We start from the raw sequence: 18,066 nt of genomic DNA, 5'->3' as shown, positions 1-18,066 counted from the left end.
CCTCAGTTGCCTCTGTAAAATGGGGAGAATGATAGTATTCATTTTAAAAGGTTCTTGAAAGTGAAGTAGATGTTATATGTCATCGTGTTGTGTAATAAAACTTTTAAATGGCACCTCACGAGGGGACTTGGATAAGTAGATGTTTATATCCTTCCATGGCCTGCTAGATCTGTGTGTGTCAGTGTGTGTGTGTGTGTGTGTGTGTGTGTGTGTGTTTGGGGGAGCGGTTTACTGGCTGAGGCCAAGACAGCTTCTACCCCGTTGAATAGCTATTTACCCCTCTGTGTGGAGAGACCCAGATCCCTTCCGGCGTCAGCCACACAGCCGCCTCTGTGCGTTCCCCGGGCCTGGGGTCCCTACCCTGGCACTGACGTGGCCCCTGGAAATAGACTGGGTGGCAGCAGAGAGGCTCATGTGGGTCCCGAACACACTCAGAGGGTGAAACACCCTAGAACCTGGTAGTGGGAGTCTTCAAGAGGCCGGAGAAGTCTCCAGAGGACCCCAAGGCCCTGGGACTGAGTTGGCTCCAGCTCTGGAACATTCCCCCACTGGTTGTCATGGCAGCAAGTCTCGGATGGAAGCCATCATCCCGATGGGGCACCACAGGGCTCTGGCGGCAGACCGCAGGGAGGCCCCGGGTCTCTAGCGCACAGGGGTCTCTGATGGCCCAGGGAGGCTCCCCACCTGCTTTTAACATTTCATCATCCTCTTGCTAAAAAGACCGGTGAGCTAAGAGTATCCGGGGGCGCCTGGGTGGCTCAGTCAGTTAAGCATCTGACTTCAGCTCAGGTCGTGATCTCCCAGTTTGTGAGTTTAAGCTCTGCGTCGAGTTCTGTGCTGACAGCTCAGAGCCTGGAGCCTGCTGCAGATTCTGTGTTTTCCTTTCTCTCTGCCCCTCCCCTGCTCGTGCTCTGTCTCTCAGTAATAAATAAAATGTAAAAAAAAAACAACCAACAAAAACAGAATATCCAGCGAGGTTCGAATCCCAGCTGTGCCTCACGTGGCTGTGTCCCGGAGCTGCACGGTCATACAGGAAGCGAATGGATTGGAGCCTTGTCCTCCAAGTCACAGAGCAGTCACGGGGGGCTCGACCTGGCACTTTGCACTTACGTAAGTGATCTCCTGTGACCCTCAGAGGGCTGGTGAAGGAGGTATTGTTACCATACCCAAGTTGCAGACCAGAACTCTGAGGCTATGGGGGACAGAGAGTTCTCAGTCCCCCAAGTCCACGCTGCCAGTCAAGAGTAGATTCAGGGACTCAAACCCTGATCTTTTGGGCCCTAAAGTCAAATACTGAATTTTCTTAGCCTGGAAATGAGCCTCCCGGAGCCTCACTCTTCTGCTCTGTAAAATGAGACCATAATCAGTCACCACGTACTGTTTGGAGTTGTGAACATCAAGCAGCTTGGAATTTCTTTCTTTAATGTGAAGCTCTGCGGACGTGGATTCTCTAGTCTTCAGGTCCTCCTGGCGTGGATGGTGGATGTTAAGCAGGAAGGTCCTTCCCCTGAAGGAGGGGAGGACACTGATCAGTAGTGGGCAGGAGCTGGGTAACTAGGAGCCCAGCCGCTGCCTCCAGAGTTCCTGGAAATTCGGTCTGAGCTACTTGGCAGCCTGTGACCTCGGGCAAGTTATTTGGCCTCTCTGGCCTCAGTTTACTCACCTGTGAGATGGGAATAATAATGGCGCCTCCCTCACAGGATGCTGTGAGGATTCTAGAAGGTAATTCTTATACAAACTCCCAGAACAGCGCCCTGCACGTGCTCCACAGCATAAACGTCCCCTGCTTATTACGACGTGGAGCTTTTTAAAAAATGTTTATTTTTGAGAGAGAGAGAGGATGCAGGGGAGGGTCAGAGAGAGCAGGAGACACAGAATCCGAAGCAGGCTTCAGGCTCTGAGCTGTCAGCACAGAGCCTGACATGGGGCTGGAACCCACAAATGTGAGATCGTGGCCTGAGCCGAAGTCGGACGCTCAACTGACTGAGCCACCCAGGCGCCCTCCTGAAAGTTTTTTTAAAAAATTACTTCTAGAGTCAATATTTATTATATAAAATTATATGTTTTATATGTTTATTATATAAAATTATATTAAAATGTTTATTATATAAAATAATCAATCCATAAAAAATGTTTTTTTCTGCCACTAATATATAGTTAGAAGATAATTAACAAACCAAAAAAAGTAAGGAAAGTTTTGTAACCTTAGCAAAACTCATCTCCTGCGAACCCCTTTTGTTGAAAAACAGGAAAAGGGGGAGATACCATTTGGAGTTGCTTTGGTGGTTGAAAAACTTAGAAAGAATTTACTTGAACTATATATATATGTAAAGTTATCATTTATATTAATAAAATTAATATTTTCTTAATAAAATTAATATGTATATATAATTAAAACCTGAGACAAGGGATTTCAAAGAGGAGAACACACAGTGATGAGTGAGTGTCACAAGGAAATCCGACCTAAGCTGGGAGGGCTTCCCTGAGGCAGTGACATTTGACCTGAGAGCTGCAGGGTGACTAGGAGTTCACTGAGTAAAGAAAAGAGAACAGAACAGTTTTGCAGTGAGAACAGCATGTGGAAGGGTCCTGGGGTAGCATTCAAGGACCTGAAAGAAAGCCAGCGTGGTTGGAGCGTAAGGTGGAGGGGAGCCCTGTGTGAGCGGCGGTCGGTGGCACACGGCATCCTGACTTTATTCTGAGAGTAGGTCTGAGGGAGAGTCTGTTTTCACAGACGGATGACCTGATCTGACCTGTTTTGTGAAGGCCTCCGCAGCGGCCGTGCGGGATTCACATCCAGGAGAGGACTTAGGGCCATTTGACAAAGACTAGACTCTCACAGAGAGCCTCCTGTACTGGCTGAGCCCCCTGTGCCCCACCCTCTTCACAGCGCCTACTTCCTGGGAGCCAGGAGGGCAGTGTGCTCCCCAACCAGGAAGAGATTTTGTTCTGCAGTGGATCGTGGTGTGGGGCTCCTCCCTGAAAATCTGGAGAGACAAGCTGGGGTCTTTGCCCATCCACGTGGGTTTAAACCCCAGCTCTGCTGCTGTGTGACTTTGAGCAAGTTACTAAAATCTCCCAGTGCCTCAGTTTTCTCATCTGGAAAATGGGGACAGCAATCATGTCGACCTCACTGGATTTTCTTGGGGGTTTAACAGGCCAATATGTACATAACCTTTGCTGGAAACAGATTTGGCACAGGAGAGATGCTCAGTAAATATTAGCTGTTTTATGTTGATGATCAAGGTGATGATAATGAAATCTCAGAGCTCAACATTCTAGAAGGGATCCTGTTCATCTTTTCCACCCTCTGCACACTGCCTCACCTTCTGTAGGCTTTTTCTCGGGCATCACCTTCTTAGAGAGGCCTTTTCTGATCATCTTATTTAACAGTACACCCCCTCGCCAGAATCCTACTTCCTCCTCGTTTCTTTCATACTCCTAGCACTTAGCACCATGTGACATGCTATCTTACTATATTACTTACTTATTTCGTCTTTTTTAAAGTTTATTAATTTATTTTGAGAGAGAGAGAGAGCGCGCATGCACTCAGGAGGGGCAGAGAGAGGAAGAGAAAGAATCCCAGGCAAGCTTTGCACTGTCAGCTCAGAGCCCGATGTGGGGCCTGAACCCACGAACCACGAGATCATGGCCTGAGCCAAAACCGAGAATCGGATGCTTAACGAACTGAGCCACCCAGGCGGCCTTTTTTCTTTTTCTTTTTCTTTCATTTTATTTTTTTTATAAATTACTTATTTATTTTGTTCATTGTCTGTCTCCCCACTGGAATACCAGCACCAACAGAACAGGGATGTCTGGCTGTTTGCTTTACCGCTGTTTGCTCAGTGCACCGTATCCCACGGAGTCGGGCACACAGTAGGTGCTCAGTAAGTATTTGTTGGATAAATGAAGGCTGACAGTGTCCATCAAATGCTCCCTGCTCTTGTTCAAAACCTGAGCCTCTCCTCAGGCTTCTCTAACTCACCTAACGGTTCACTGAACAGCAAAAGCAGCATCAGAAAAAAAAAATCTTCAAGCCCTAGAAGGGGTGGGGGGTGGACAGGGAAGGTGTGGAGGCACCAGAGATTTTCATGATGGGGGAAAAAAGTGAAGGTCTTTTATATAGCCTCCGGCAGCCTGCTCTTTTTAACCTGATTAATCACATTAAGACTCTGTCAATACCCTCATTCCCTCGGCCCTGGCCGCGGCAGCTGGTGGAAGCAAACTTATTCAATATTTAAGAAGCCCTGCGCCGTAGGCAAAGGGTTTGGGCTGCATCAAGAACACCAGCAAATGCTCAGGGACAGTCTCTTAAGTGGTGGATTGTTTCTAAAAGGAGAGAAAAGGGAGAAGGAAAAACCTTACCGCCCTCCGTCTCCACCTCCCCCTGATCTTCCCAGATTTCTGGTAACATTGACCAGCACACCCCAGAGTCATTTGCTCTGATTCAGGGCAAGAGAGAGTTACCCTCAGAAAGGAAGCTAGCCTGTCACCAAGTGGTGGTTTTCAGAGTGTGGTCTCCAGACCAGCAGCATCAAGGTCGCCCGGAACTTTCTAGAAACGAAAAATTCTCAGGCTCTGTCCCAGACCTCCTGAAGCAGAAACTTCCAGGGCTGGCAAAGTGGGCGTGAGCCTGCTTTCAGGACCCTCCGGGTGACTGAATGCACCACCAAGTTTAAGATGCCCTGTCACGAGGGATGGGGACCTGAAGACAGTACAGAGTGGGGCATGTGGGTCTAAGCTCATGGTTCTCTGTCCTCGCTGCAATTTATAATTCTGGAATTAGCATTATTTTGAAAGCTTATTTATTTTGGGGCATCTGGGTGGCTCCGTTAGTTAAGCATCTGCCTTCAGCTCAGGCCATGATCTCAAAGCTCATGAGTTCTAGCCCTGTGTCAGGCTCTGTGCTGACAGCCGGAGCCTGGAGCCTTCTTCTGATTCTGTCTCCTGCTCTCTGTGCCCCTCCCCCACTCGCTCTCTGTCTCTCCTTCTGTCTCTCTCAAATATAAATAAAAACACTACAAAAATAAAAAAAATAAATTTTATTTATTTTGAGAGACAGAGAGAGAGCACAGGAGGGGCAGAAAGAGAGACAGACGGAATCCCAAGCAGGCTCTGCACTGTCCCCACAAACCCCATGCAGGGCTCGAACCCACAAATTGTGAGATCATGACCTGAGCCAAGATCAAGAGTCAGATGCCCAACCGGCTGAGCCACCCAGGCGCCCCTTGTTTATTTATTTTTAATTGTACATATTTTGTATATTATATTTCCAGTACACTGGAATTGGCATTTTTTACTGCCCCCTAGTCCCTGATTCTAGGGTGCAGCCAGGGACGTCCCAAGGCAGTCCACCTGTTTATGACCACTGTGCCTTTGACGAGTCATCTTACCTCATGTGTCCTTATTTCTGGCACTGTGAAGCAGGCCCTGACCCTCCCATCTTCTGTGACTTGCAAGCAAATTGTGAAGCCTGGGAGAGAAGCCAGGGCGAAACCTTTGCAAGGGTCAAAGTGCTGTGCAAGTGGCTGAGCGGACGAGGGTCTCCAGGGACGTGTCCGTGCCTCTTGGCAGTTCTTGCCCATTTCTGCCCAGCTGCCCCTGTCACCCCGTGCATCGTCCTGGCGACCCGGGCCCCCAGGAGGCTCACCACTTGAGAACTTTAAAGGGCACGGAAGCCCCTAGGTTTGCTGATTCCCGCACCTGGGAGAGAATAGGGCGACACGAGGCGCTGAAGGCGGAGGAGGCCGAGGAGATGGGGAGAAGCTCAAAGCCCCCGGGCCGTGGTGGGCAACAAGGACTTCTACTAGAATAGTCATGGTTTTTTTTCTCTCTGAGATAAAAGCTACCAGTTACCCAACATTTGATACAAGGACCGGCACCGTGCTGGGAGCTATCCGTGTCTCATTCCATCCAAAGCTTCCGTCAGCCCTGAGAAGAAGGGACATTTATAATCCCTGTTCTCCAAACAAGGGACGTGAGGTGCACAGAGGAGCGTGCCCGCGGTCCCAGGCTGGCAAGAGGCTGAGCCAGGACAGCCCCACTGGAGTGTCTGGACTTAGCCACTTCCTGTCCCACGGGTCCCTACACTGAACACGGGTTGGCTTCCAAGGAGGGGTGGTTACTGAGGAGTCCTGACGATGTCTCTGGAAGCACCAGGTGCAGTGGGCCTGGGACGGGCGGAGTGGCACCACCTCCCTGTGCCTCTAGGTTCAGACCCTGGCTTCAGTTCTGCGTCGCGGGCGCTCAGTTTTCTTCTCAAGGCTTCTGCATCTCCAGGCCCTGGGAAGCTGTGTTGGGGACATTTCTGTTTCCTTCCTTGATTTTCGTGCAGCAGTCTGGCCGATCGAACCCAGACTGGAAGCCCACAGATCACTGCAAAGCTTCCACTTGTCTTTCCAAGAGAAGTGACCTTCGTGTGTTTTCCTTGCTTTCCTCAAGTTTCCTCTCTCAAAAAGAGCTGGAAATCAGGACCAAGGGGACTCAGTTTTCAAGCTTTGAAAGATGAGGACCTTCCTGGGGCACTTGGGTGGCTCCATCGGTTGGGCGTCTGACTTCAGCTCAGGTCATGATCTCACAGCTTGTGAGTTCGAGCCCCTCATGGGGCTCTGTGCTGACAGCTTGGAGCCTGGAGCCTGCTTCGGATTCTGGGTCTCTGTCTCTCTTTGCCTTCCCCCGTTTGCACTCTGCCTCTCTCTCTCAAACACAAATAAACATTAAATAAAAATGAAAGAAAGACAAGGACCTTCTTGCCCCCTCAGATCAGCCCTCATCAGAGATCCGGTTTATTGCAGAAACTGAGCGGGTCTGAGAGCAACCTTTGGCCACTACCCTAGGCTGCTGCAAACCTTTTCCCCGGGAGGGTGTGCCGTGGACCCCAGAGATGGCAAACACACTTAGAAACCCATTTGCTCCCAGCCCGGGGTCATTAGCTGGTTGGACTCCAGAAGAGCCATGCGCTAGACGATTCCTGTAAGTTTTCCATCCCTGGTGAATCCCCAAACCAACATGCTTGCTCTGGGCTGGTTCCCATTCTTCAGTTCACCTCGTTCTGCTTCAGAAAGGGGATAGGTGGGGGAACGGCGTCTGAAATCACCCTGGGCATCTCGTGGAAGAAGCTGGCCAGGAAATAAGCCGTCATGACAGTGCTTTGTAGGGTCCTTGACACTTTCCCTCCCAAATTGCCTCTTTACATCAATTATCTTAGTATCTGCCCTTTGCCCCAACCACACTGTGAAAAAAATGAAACAGAAAACAGACCAAACTACCATTTGTCCCACATAATAGTCCCTGTTGTAAAAGGGAAAGTGGGAAGGTAGGAGTATTTTGCATATATATGTATATTATATACATAGATAATATACATATATTATATAGACATCTGCATTTACTAAGATATATAATGTATCATTACATATGATGCATGTAAGATACTGTTGATTTTACATATATACACACATAGGTATGTATGAGAGAGAGAGAGAGGGAGGGAGGGAGGATTCTCATCATTTGGAGTAATCACGTTGTGCAAAATCACCGTAATCACTGGATTAGCAAATACTGAATCATTGCTCCTGAGGGAAATACAGGGTTAGTTCCCGCAAGACTCTCGTCACGTTTCATCAACCAATCCAGCATGTGCTTGTTTTATGTGTGTTTCTGTTTAAAGACATCTGGTTCCATAGAGGCCTTAGTCCGTTCAGGCTACTGTGACAGACTGTCCTCAACCGGGTGGTTTATAAACAAAAGAACCTTATTTGTCTATTTATTTATTCATTTATTTATTTTTGTTTATTTTGCGCGGGCACACAAGAGAGAGAGAGGGAGAAAATCCCAAGCAGGCTCCATGTTGACAGTGCAGAGCCTGATGCAGGGCTTGAACTCATGAACCCCGGGATCATGACCTGAGCCAAAATCAAGAGTCGGACGCTCAACCGACTGAGCCACCCAGGCGCTCCCAGAGTTTATGGTTCATTGTTCTGGAGGCTGGAAGTCTGAAGTCGGGGCCGGCAATGTTGGATTCTGGTGAGGATCCTCTTCTGGCTGGGGGACGGCTGACCCCCCACTGTACCTTTACATGGCAGAGAGCAGAGACAGTGACTCTCAGACAGGCACCGATCCCATCAGGAAGCCCCCCCTCCTCCCCTCCCGCGGCCCCACCTGCTCCTACCATCACATCGTAGGGGTGGGGTCTCAACACCCAAACATCGAGCCCATAATAGCATATTGTATTGTTAATTTTTTAATGTTTATTTATTTTTGAGAGAGACAGACAGAGTGTGAGCAGGGGAGGGGCAGAGAGAGAGGGAGACCCAGAATGTGAAGCAGGCTCCAGGCTCTGAGCTGTCGGCACAGAGCCCGATGCGGGGCTTGAACTCAGGGATTACGACCTGAGCCGAAGTAGACGCTTCACGGACTGAGCCTCAGTACATCATAGTTTGATCATTAACATCGAACTCAGGGCCAGCAGCACTGTACCTCACGGCATATGAACTCACGGGGCAAACATATTTTCTCTATAAGGCACATCGCAGCCTGGCTGCGCTGAGGAGCACCAGACGGGCTCAGGGGCCATTTTTAAACCGTGCAATCACCAACAAACACGCAGACGGCATTGCACTGAACAAGACCTTGAAAAAGAGACTTGGGCGCAGCATGAGAGCTGAAGCGGGGTGGCCAGAGCACGCGAGCTGGTTATATGTATGTTGTGCAACTCAGTTTTTTCTGGCTATTGTGTGTGCGCATGTGTGTGCGTAAATGACCATGAAAGTGCTACAGTATTGCTTTTGGGGTTACAAACAACTGTTACTGAGTAGGCAGATTCACAAATACGGAATCTGCACATAATACGAATCGATTCTGAGTGTGAGTGTGTGTGTGTATCGATGAGAATTACATCAATGGTACACGTAACTCGGTCTAGTTCACGTGATACAGAGGGACATTTATTGGCTAATGTAATAAAAGAGTCCACAAGCCTGCTGAGGCATGACTGTATCCAGTGGCTTGAAAACAGCGTCAGGACTGATTTCTGATCACTCCGCTCTGTTTTCTTCTGGGCTGGCCTCTCCCTCAGGTGGGCTTTCTCCACCTGGGAGGACCACCCACCAATGTACTGGGAACTCAGAAGCTCAGGGCTTAGCCTCCCATGGTTCGCAGAAATCGTTCTGCACAAGACTGACCGTCCCCTGGGGATGGGGGGTGGGGGGGTGGACGGCTGGAGGCCAACACTCCAGTGTTCTTTTAGGAGCTAGCCCTTCCGTAGCTCAGTGTGCGGCCCTCCGATGGCTGGCGCTGACCTCAACTCTGCTTGTATCCTGTTTACTGATCTCCCATTGGCCACAGAGAGCCACATGCTAAGTCCAGAGTGAGCGTGGAAGGCACCACACCAGGTGGGTGGCATGTCCGTTGAGGGACAGCAGTTGGACAGGCTCACCTTCTGGACCGTGGCCTATGTTCCCCCCCTTTTTTTTTTGCCATTGGCTTCATATACTTTTGAGAGCTCATGTAAGTCCCTGGAAATCTCGATGTAGAGAGGTAAGCCCGTGTCTTCCAGTGAATGCTAGAATGCTTCACTTCCTGGAGCGAGTAGCTTTGAAAACAGGAGAAAGTAGACCTGCTTCAGATGTCGTTTTCATGTCATGTCACTCAGGAGGTCTTCGAGTCAGAGGCTGGACGGTGACTTACCAGATGTAACGTGACGGTGTTGTGTGCCTGTGTGTGTTCGGGCATGTGTGTGGTGTGTATAGAAATGGACTCTCACCTCTGGGGTTTGGATCCTGGCTCTGCTGGATCTTTTGGGCCAATACCCAAACTCCCCTTGCTTCGGTTTCCTGGTATAAGACGGGGCTACATACTGAGTTGAGGATTAAGATAAATACAGTTGTGCTAAGTACCAATATGTGCCGAGAACTTAGCACTGGGACAGAACCAATTCTATTTATTTGGGGCTTCAATGAAGGGGGATGGGGAGGAGGAAGGCGATGTAGGTGGGTATTTAGAATTGAACTGTACTTGACTCCCAGCCCTATTCCTTTCTGGCTCCGATCCAGTCCTGGGGGAAAGCTAGTGAACCCTTATCAACCTCAGTTTTTCTCCTTGTGAAATGGACTCAGCGGTGCCACTTTGCAAGCATTACACGAGGCAGTGTGTGCAAATCACTGGGTGCAGCCCCCGGAACCTGGTAGATGATAAATACCATTAGGGCTGTTATCCGCCTTTACGGCCCGAAGGTGTGACAAGGCTCACGTGCTGCACGTTATTTAGGGCTAGCCGTGGGCCAGGCACTGTTCTAAGCCCTCGAAAGTATCAGCTCATGGAGAATCTTTAAACACCCCTCTGAAGGAGGTACTATTACTGTTATGGTCCCCTCTGGTTTTCATATGAGGAAACTGAGGCACAGGGAGGTTAAGTAATCATCCTAACATACAGATAGAAAGAGAAGGAGCTGAACTCTGGCGACTCAACCCCTGTCTGCATTCCTTTGCCTCCGGTGATGAGGGTCTAATGCCCGCCTGCCTGGGGGATTGTGAAGACCGAGGGTTTGTATTACAGAGTGTTCCATCCATACTTGACATTCCGAGGCTGTCTCCGTGGGGACACGGGAGAGGGACAGGAACGTTGTGGTTCCTTCACGTCCTCCAGCCAACAGCAACCGAGATTCCTTTTTCTGTGACTCTCTCCCACCTGGCGCCAGGAAGGTCTGGGCCAGGCGTGGGGGGGCGGGGGGGGGGCGTGGAGGGAGGCAGGCCTTCAGGATCTATTACTCATGGTAACTGTAAGAGGAGCATTTGTTCATTCTAAAGTGGCCTCAGATTTCTTAGGATCCACACCCCTGGGACCAGAGCATGCAAGGCAAGAAGTATCCTTTTTGGCCAGAGACTCTGTAACTCGTCTTATTTTTTGGGTATGGAAGGTTCTGGAAGGACACCTAGGTAGCACCTGTGCCAGTCCTGAGTTAGGTAACATTTACGACTCTGTTTTCCACTTCCATCACTCACCAGCCCGATGAAGTAGGTGCTGTTACAGCCCCCCCCCCCATTTTACAGATGGGCCAGGTGAGGCTCCCAGAAGTTAAATAGTTTGCCCGCCAGCTTGGGTTTAGGTCCATGTGACTCCAAAGCCTGAGCTCTCGATGGAAAATTCTATCATGAAATTGGTACCATGGGTGAAAATGAGAGTGATGTGTGTGCGTGCATGCATGTGTGTGTGTGTGTGTGTGTGTGTGTGTGTGTGTGTGTGTGTTGTTTCCAGGCAAGAAAACAAGTTAGAGCCCTCCCTGAGCCTTAACCGCCTCTGCTTCACCAGGATGAAGTGAAAATGTGCGTTTCCCAGGGCAGGAAGCATCTGAGGCCAGAGAGCTTAATCCTGCTGTCTGAAGAGACCGGCTCTGCCTGCTCGGTAAGAGAGTCAGGGGCGCCTGGGCGGCTGTCGGCTAAGCGTCCAGCTTTGGCTCAGGTCACGATCTCATGGTTCGTGGGTTCGAGCCCCGTGTGGGGCTCTGTGCTGACAGCTCAGAGCCTGGAGCCTGCCTCACATTCTGTGTCTCCCTCTCTCTCTCTGCTCCTCTTCCACTCGTGCTCTGTCTCTCAAAAATGAATAAATGTTAAAAAATTAAAAAACAAAGAGTCAGGCCACGTCAGGGAATTTGTGTAAGGAGTTTTGCCCACACGTGACTGGGGAGAGACCGTGAGCTTGAGCTGTTCTTTCCCAAATGCAGAGGCCATTTCAGATAAAGCGCCTCACCGTCTCTACAGCAGCCCCAACGAGTCATTTTGCTGTTTGTGTTGGATGACGTCCAGTGTGACCGCTCATCGCCTCGCAAAGCTGCACATCTTCCTTGTGGTACTTCCAATGGGTAGAAAGCTGTTCTTTACCTAAGCCGGTCTCCCGGCTGCCAGGTGGCTGCATTCTAAGAGGGGTCGTCTAGGGTTGGGGCTAAGGGTGTTGGCATTAAAGGGAGACACACCGGGCTTTGTAAGCTGGCTGGCTCCGCCGTTCTTGGCTGGCGACTTTGGGCAAGTTAACGCACCCCTCTGAGCCTCAGGCATAGGAGTAACGTCAAGGCCTACCTCACAGGTTGGTACTGAAGATGATAGCAAGTGGCACCTGGAAATTGCCCATCTGAAGGCTGGTGCTGCTCACTTCTGCACCCACCCACCTCTGCTAAGGACAGGCTCAGGGCAGGATGGTGAGCTGGTCAAAAGTACAGGCTCCAGAGCCACACTGCAGGGATTCTAAATGTGTCCCCATCATTTCCTGGCTGTGTGATCTGGGAGAAGTCACCTAACCTCTCTGTGCTCCAGGCCTCCCCCATGAAAGGGGAATAATCTTCGTTCACTGGGTCGTTGTGAGCGTCAGGTGAGCTAAGCACCTTGGACGCTGCCTGGCATTTACAGAAACTGGTTGCCCACCCGGTTTAAGAAATGAGGGGAGTTTAACGAAGAGACATTTACAGTCGCGTGAACAGTCTAGCAGGCGCTGGACGCTCAGTGGCCCAGGACCCCCGGCAGCTAGCCCACGGTGACCAGCAGGGGGAGGGAGTCCAGGGGATAAATGCCCCAGCCTCCCTCCTCCCTCCCTCCCGCCTTCTGCTGGTGCCTCCCGTTAGACAAACCCAACCGGGAGCCGGAGGTCAAGGGAGCCGCTGACATCACCCACGCGTTCCCCCAGGACACAGAGCCGGGTGAGGGGGTGATGGCGCCCGGAGGGGGAAGAGAAAATACCCAGCCAGCTACTTTTATTATTGGGTTAGACCATACAATTCAGCCACTCTGCAACCGCATTTGCCTTATGAAAACAGCAGATTAATATACTTAGCCAAATAGTATATTATTTGCACCAATAGTCAATAAAGCAGGGTAGTTACAAGACTCATTTATACAAGACCCTGGTCTGCATCCTTGGATATTACACCTGCCACCAGTGTGACCTTGACAAATATGGGCCTCAGTTTCCTCATCTGTAAAATGGGAATGCTGTGTCTCTCATCTGTGAGACACAGAGAACTGCTCATCAGGCATGAGGATGAGTCCCGCAGCCAGTGTTTTAAATGGGTAAATGCTGCTCTCCGCTCTGTTTGTACCCGGGGCAGAGAGGGGTCTGGGTGGCACTTTGGGTCTCGGTGGGGTGATGAGATTTAGGGGTGCAGAGAAGTCCGTTCTGGCTGGGTTTTCATCTGAATGAGTGTCATTGCAGTTTAGGCCTGAGTGGCAGCCAGGGGCCATTAAGCTAAATGACTTAATACGCAGACCTGGCTCATCACATCTTCCTGTTTGGGGGCCCCGCATCTGCGCATGCACGCGCAGACGCAGAACTCAGTCCTGAACGGTCTCCCTTGCCCTCACACACCACAACCTTGCTGGAGCAGAGGTAAGCTTGGTTGACAACACACCGAGGGCCACGTTTCCGCTTTATCGGAGAATCGGGTCATCGGCTGGACTGTGCAGGGAGGCCTGGAGAGTGTTCCGGAACCGGGTCCGCGTCTTGGGCAGTTCCGCGTGTGGGACTATAGACTCGGGGTGCAGAGAGATCCATACCCCAGGGGAGGAAGGAAAGGTTCGGGGTACCCCTGCCCTGCAGGAGACATTCTCTCCAGGAGGATCCATTCCGGACGCTCCTTCCTGCCTTTAGTGTGTGAATGCGCCCCCTGTCGTGACTTACTGGCTATGTGTCCTTGGGCAAAGGACTTGACGTCCCTGGGCCTCAGTTTCCTGATATGTAAAACTGGGTATTAAAGATCGTGTTTCCTCGGACTGTTGTAAAACTCAAATGAGATGTTGCCTGTGAGCTGCATCGTGCAGGTCCTGGCCCATAGGACGCACAGACAGGGCGGATTAAGCTGTTGTTACTGTAACAGATAACCCCCAAGGGTTCAGTGGCTGACCTCACTCATGCTTCCTGGGAATGGTGGGTTCATAGGGGGTGTCAGCTCTGCATCTGTCCTGCCACAGGGACCCAGGCTGAGGGGGGCTGCACCCTCATCCCTCCACGATTGTCCCCTTCACTACAAGGGGAATGTAGTGAAATAGGCACCAGCTTCAGGTTCCACCTGAGGACATTTATTAGCCCAAACGGACCACGTGGCCTCTCCCGGCTCCCCAGGGACAGGGAAGGACAATCCTATCACACGGTGGAAAACCAAAACCCAGTAGTTACTGCTCTAACGACAACCTCGGCTCTCAACGGCCGACCCCTGCGTTAGTACAATGACACTGCTCTCCCGCGGTGACGGCGTTGTATATGTTGTGGTTATTTCCAGCGTTCATCATTATGCTTCGTGCACTTACTCTGGCTTCAAAATGCCTGAGCTATTTCCTTCTAATGCCAACGCTGGGCTCCCGTCTCTTTAGGAAAATGTAACTGAGATCATTGTTATTAAGAATAACATAAATTCACAATAGCTTCCACTTGACGGGTGGGTGTTTTGTGCCGGGCCCGGGACCAGCGACTGTCTTAGTTAAGCCTCATGCTAATTGTGATCCGAGATCTAATTCTACAGATGAGGAACCAGGCTGCTACATGGCTGGACGGGCTTGGCCCCCAAACCCGTACACTAGGCCGCCCTGCTGAACTGTCTGCCAAGAGCCTGTGGTCTTAGCCCCTGGATGTATTTTCTTAATTTTTTAAATGTTTATTTATTTTTGAGAGAGACAGAGACAGAGCATGAGCAGGGAGGGGCAGAGAGAGAGGGAGACACAGAATCAGAAGCAGGCTCCAGGCTCTGAGCTATCAGCACAGAGCCCGACGCAGGGCTTGAACTCATGAACCATAAGATCATGACCTGAGCTGAAGTCGGATGCTTAACTGAGCTACCCAGATGCCCCTGTGTCCTTAAATGCAAGCAGGGCTGTCTGGGTGGAGACTGCTTTGGGTGACAGGGGTTAATTGGGTCCTGTTTTCCCCCTCCTCCCGGCCCGCCCTTCACCCAAGGGTCCATTTCATGAATTCCTCATTCCCGAACATTCCATGTCTCCTGAAGCCTCCGAGTCTTTGCTCACCCACGTCTCAGTCCTTGCCTCTACCTTTTAGACACTCCTGCTGACCTTTCAAGGCCCAGCCCCAAGGCCCCCCCACTCTGGGAAGACCCTTGCCACCCCAGCCCCCAGGCAGAACCAACACCGGAACCTGCCTGTTCCCAGGGAATTTCTTTAGCACATTAACAGACCTGAACATTTCCTAGACACACTCAGACACAGCCTTTTCAGAGGAGGGAAGAGATTAGTCTTTCTTTTTTAATTAATGCCAGCTCTCTCATCCTGACTTTTAATACTGCCACCTCATTTGTCTTATTAAGTACTTAGTTTTGCTTTTAATTAGTGCTGCTTATTGTCACTGAATTTTAATTGTCAGTGTAGGGTCTCAGCAGGCCTTGGTGAGGGTGCTTTACAAATGTTTCATGTCCCTCTTCAAGGCCTGAGTTTGGGCAGCAGTGCCTCCAAAGCAGGGGAGGGGGGTCCCAGGGGGTTGCTGAAGGCCGATGTATTTCTCTCCAGGCCTCGGCCAAGTCCTTTGAAGTCCCCGTTTGCTCCAAGGTGGCCGGTCTCTGAAGACACGTACTGCTCAGGAGCATCACAATGGCAAAGATTCAATTCAAATTGACTTGAGGAGAAAAAAAAAAAGGAGGAACGTATTGGCTCATGATCGCTAAAAAGGCCAGGATAGACTCAGGCATGGCTGGATCCAGCATTCCAGGGCATCCTCGGCAGTGAGCCTCTTTCCATCTCTCAGCTCTACTTTGATGCTTTGGCAGGCCTGTCCCACGTGGTGGCAAAAGCAACCAGTGTCAGCGCCAAGCTTCCCTTGGAGCAATCCCAATGGAAAGAGAATGCTTCTTTGCGTATCGCTGCAGCAAAAGTCCAAGGGCAGGTCTTCATTGGTCCAGACTGGGTCATGTGCCTATCTCTGGACCAATCACTGTAGCCTGTGGGGTGTAATACGCTGACTGGCCAGGCAAAGGAAACTGGCCCACTTCTAGGGACCAGCTGGCTTCAGGAGCAAAGAGACCAATGGCAGCCCACGTCCTCCAGCTCTGGCTGGCCGTAGGAGGGACGCTGCAGCTCGGAGACACGAGGCTGGAATGGCAAGGCGGGTGGGCAAACAGAGTGGCCCTCTGCCCCCTCAGGTGTGGTTGGCAAGGCAAGAGACGGTCGTCGTTCCCCTGACCAGTCCGTGTCCTTGCCTCGGCCAGGCTGTGCTGGAACCCTAGGAGCCTGGCAAATAGTCAACGCCAGATGCATGGTTGAGACAGAGTAGAGATAGTCAGCTCATTCCTCAGAGCTTTTCCTTGGCTTCCCCACCATTCAGAGTGGAAGCCCAGATGGTCCTCATGATCTGATGTGTCCCCCTCCCTACCCCCGCTACTGCTCTGACCTCTGTTCCCACCTATCTTCCTCTTGCTCCCTCCACTCCAGCCACTCTGTGCTCCTTGCCACCTCTCCAAATTACCAGCATATGCCCACCCCAGGGCCTTTGCACGTGCTTTCCTGTCTGCAGTGCTCTGCCTTGATATCCATATGACTCGACCCATTGCCCTCTTCAAGTCTTTGCTCAAATATTATTTCTCACTGAAGCCTCCTCTGACTACTTATTAGAACTCAAACTTCCCTCTCCATCACCAGTCCCCCTTCTTGGTCTTGTTTTTCCAGAGTGCTCACCACTAGCTGATGCCATTCACATTTGACTTACTGCTCGGTTATTGTCTGTCTTTCCCACTAAAGGTTAAGCTCCATGAGGGCAGTGATTTTCCTCTTTTCTGTTTGTTTGCTTTGGTGTTGTGTCCCCAGTGCCTAGAAGAGTGGTGCACAGTAATAGACATTCTATAAATATTTTTTGATTCTCTCTATTTCTTTATAGAAGCTGGCAATCTGTATTTATAATTAAATCCCATGCTTTTAGAATATTGGCTTGATTTTACTTTTTAGAAACACTGCGTGGGCCAAACAAAACGTATTTTCAGCCTGGACCCTGTTCCTGGAACCTCCCATCCGTCCCCTCCCCCATGCTGTCTCTCCTTCACCCCAACCCGACCCTGTTTTAGGCCCTTAGTGTAAGTTGCATTTCCCACACCGTCAGATGGTCTGAGTGAGTTTTTCCAGATTTCTAACTGAGCAGTGATAGGTTGATTCAGGGAAAGACAGAGAGAGAGGACTGGCTGGGTCCAAGCTGGTGGCCGTGGGTTCGGCTGCAAGGCATCTGGGTTAAGTCCGAGACTGTGGGGCTAGGAGGCTGGCCGTGGCATTGACTTCCGCGCACACAGCGGTGGCTCACGTCGGGTCCCTGCGGTGCCCTGAAGGGCGTCGTACAGCCCCCCCGCCAGCCGGGCCCAGCCCGGGGAGTCGTGCATAGACACCTGCTGCAGCTCTGAAGCTAAATGGGCTTTAAGAGCTCCTTTTTCAGCTCATCAGAAACCGGCAGGAGCCCTGGAGCTTCTGGTGTTTCGAGGCTCGGCTCCCGAGCAAATAGTGCTGATGGGAGCCGAGGAGAAGCAGGCAGAAACAACATGCAAAGAGGGAGAAAGGCAGGGTTCTGGAATCTGGCTTTTCGGGGCTTGGGACAGAGCCATGCAGGTTTATGGTGTGCCTACTATACTCACTGAGCTCAGGTGAGGATTTATTGAGCACTTACTGTATACCGTGTCCAGGACCGGCTCAGCAGCAGAGTGAAAATGCAGGGCCCTCTGATCCTTGGTAAGAATCTTAAGATGGTAACAGCAGAGCCTTAAGGCTAATTCTAGGCCCTTCTATGCTTGGAGCCCTGGGCAGCTGCCTAGGTTGTGGGTCCATGAAGCTGATCCTGCATGCACTGGACGTACAACTGTTGAAAAAAATCTGGAACCAGGTCCTGCTCTCATGGGTCTTAAAGAATAGGTGGAGAGACAGATAGTAGATTAAGAAAAAAAATGCAAATCATGATAAGTATTACAAAGGAAACAAACAGTGGCAGTAAACAATGGGGTGAAAAGAGGTAACTTAGAGACTGTAGTCAGGGAATGCTTCCTGGAGGAGGTGACAATGGAGCAGAGATTGGCAGAGCTTGAGAAGGAATTGGCCACGTGAGAGGAGGAGG

The 18,066-nt window shown here is 50.7% G+C and overlaps 1 protein-coding gene across 9 annotated transcripts in view; it reads left to right on the top strand.

Annotated features, from left to right (window-relative positions):
• The window catches only part of RPH3A (rabphilin 3A), a 265,035-nt gene that overhangs the window by 177,449 nt on the left and 69,520 nt on the right, over positions 1–18,066 (top strand). Inside the window, exon 3 of one of the 9 annotated variants that reach the window (XM_029921865.1) lies at positions 11,308–11,400. The exons of the other annotated variants lie outside the window; for them this stretch is intronic. The gene's annotated coding sequence lies outside the window, so the exon portion shown is untranslated. The remainder of the gene's footprint in view (positions 1–11,307; positions 11,401–18,066) is intronic. 9 annotated transcript variants of the gene reach the window in all.

The sequence above is a fragment of the Suricata suricatta genome, chromosome 14 (genome assembly GCF_006229205.1).
Source record: "Suricata suricatta isolate VVHF042 chromosome 14, meerkat_22Aug2017_6uvM2_HiC, whole genome shotgun sequence".
Lineage (NCBI taxonomy): Eukaryota > Metazoa > Chordata > Mammalia > Carnivora > Herpestidae > Suricata > Suricata suricatta.
This window is presented reverse-complemented; position numbering and strand designations above follow the sequence as displayed.